Source organism: Echinops telfairi, unplaced genomic scaffold (assembly GCF_000313985.2).
Source record: "Echinops telfairi isolate 266 unplaced genomic scaffold, ASM31398v2 ScPeMD7_1;HRSCAF=3_0, whole genome shotgun sequence".
In the NCBI taxonomy this organism is placed as follows: Eukaryota; Metazoa; Chordata; class Mammalia; order Afrosoricida; family Tenrecidae; genus Echinops; species Echinops telfairi.
Window position 1 is genome coordinate 61,211,222 of NW_022103896.1, and position 2,153 is coordinate 61,213,374.

Genomic DNA, 2,153 nt, shown 5'->3' on the forward strand with positions numbered 1-2,153 from the left:
TACAAATACTGTGCTTGCACAATGCACATCAAAAATATGACCTAATGAAATGTCTTCTGAAGATTAGGCAATATATAAGGTTATATTGGATAGGGACAACCCAGTTGGGTTAATTTTTTTTTTTTTAAGTAGCATGCTCTTACAACTCTACATGAGGTGTAGGTGAACTTCATTAGGTAGGTCAGGGGGTGGAGAAGGAAAGCAAAACAAACTGACAACGGCAAAAAAAAATCATGATTTAAATGAGTAATTACATTTTCAGCTCTTGATTCTCAGGCATCAAGTAAAACAGAGGGGGCATTTTGGATTATTTATCTGGTTAATATTGACAAATCATGAATACTTCAGACTTACATGGAATTGGTAAGATTTCCATTTTAGTTAGCAGACTCAGGATTATTAATAAATTAGATTATTCAATGATGGAAAGTTTATTTTAAGTTGGTATTAAATAATTCATGCACTTATCTAATTTTTGTGTGTGTGAATGTGCCTAATTCCTATGACCTTGCATTAAATTTAGTGTTGGATACAAGATGAACTGCATACCAATTCTTAACTGAAAGGGGGTTGCTTACTGTAACTCGAAGCTAAAAATAGTGAAACGTGAGAGGCATATAGAAAAGATGCTTCCGCAGTCTTGTAGATGATAAAAAGAACAATCAGGTAGGTCTAAGTAGGTAGATGAAACTCATATTTAGATTGCTTTGAATCAGTAATTGTACTTGGATTTAAAGTCAGTTATCAATGTTCATACCAAATATTATTCCCTTTTTTTCTCTAATCACCAGCATTTATAAACCAGGCTCAGGGAAAGAACCCAGCCTGGGGACACATGCATGGTCTTAATCTAGCGAATGTTTAGCCTGCCCTGGCTACCACAAAACCAGGACAGTGAGAATATTCGCATATCATTCCTTTTTTATAATGCTCAAAGAGTGTTTTCTTGGAAAACATGCAAGTATACACCAAAAAGTGTTGACATGCTTCAAGTTATTTCAGTGCCTATCAGAGTATTAAATATATTTGTCTTTTCTAACAAATCTGTAAAGTAAATCTGAGAGATAAACTTCACTAGGGGATTCATTTGAAATTTAAGTGAAATCCTTATGTCTTGATCTTTTATTCTTCCTTCTTCCTCCACATTATTCCCTGGACAGTGTCAAATAGAGTCCCTTGCAGAGATGCAGACGATTCTGCCCATCAAAGCTCCTTTGTTTCTAAACTTTTTCAAGAGAATCAAGTCTCTCCATGGCCCATCTCCACTGAGCTTCTGAAGAACTCCCAGAACTCGGAGTAAGGATCTGAAATTAAAGATGGAAATATATGACACTACTGCCCAAATTATTGATGTTCAACTTAAGCACCTAGCATGTATCAGGAATTTTAAAAAATGCTACACACTGCAATGTAATGTAATCTACAGATCTACCTAAATTTTAGGTTATCTGTCATGGTTTGAAAAATTGCAAATTAGTACTTGAAATGAATTGTAATGATATGTTCCCAACATAGTATAATTTAGCATGTTTTTGATATAAAATGCTTATAATGAAATACGGGACATTCTTTTTTTTCCATATTATTTGAGATCTAACATGTGTTTTACACTTAAAATGCATCTCTGTATAAACCAACCACTCACAATTTCTCAATAAGCTCTAGTGGCTAGTTGTTACCCTGTGTAACAATGGTCATATCTAGATGACTGTACTAATCTGGATATTTTAAAATTATTACAGAACAACAGTTCTGTAAAAACAGCCTCATAAACCAGTTTCCTAGCTGAGAAACAATAAAAAAGTAAGTGACTTCAACTACTTAAATAGCCAGTGTTTGATGGGAATGGGACTTGAATCACATCATGTTACAGTCCTTGTCATATACTTTTATTATGGCAGGTTTTTTTTATGAAGTTAAGGAATTTGGAATTAGAACTTCCAGGTAATTAACTCTCAAAATAAAATGCACTCTTTCTTGAAATTTTCTAAAAGGCAAAAATAATTCCTCCTTGAAATTGCACTCACCAAATAATTTTCAAAGGTAGACAAAGCTGAATATATCACTTCTGTTTCATAGCCTTTATTGACTTTTGATTTGTTCCACTTCAAAGCATAAATGGCATATAATTGAAGTCACTCCTTTGACAATGT

General features: G+C 33.5%; 1 non-coding gene across 1 annotated transcript; it reads right to left on the reverse strand.

Annotated features, from left to right (window-relative positions):
- Positions 1 to 779: 779 nt before the first annotated feature.
- On the reverse strand, positions 780 to 910 carry LOC115868779. The gene has a single exon (XR_004045768.1). It is a non-coding gene; the product is annotated as a small nucleolar RNA SNORA72 (small nucleolar RNA).
- Positions 911 to 2,153: the final 1,243 nt, after the last annotated feature.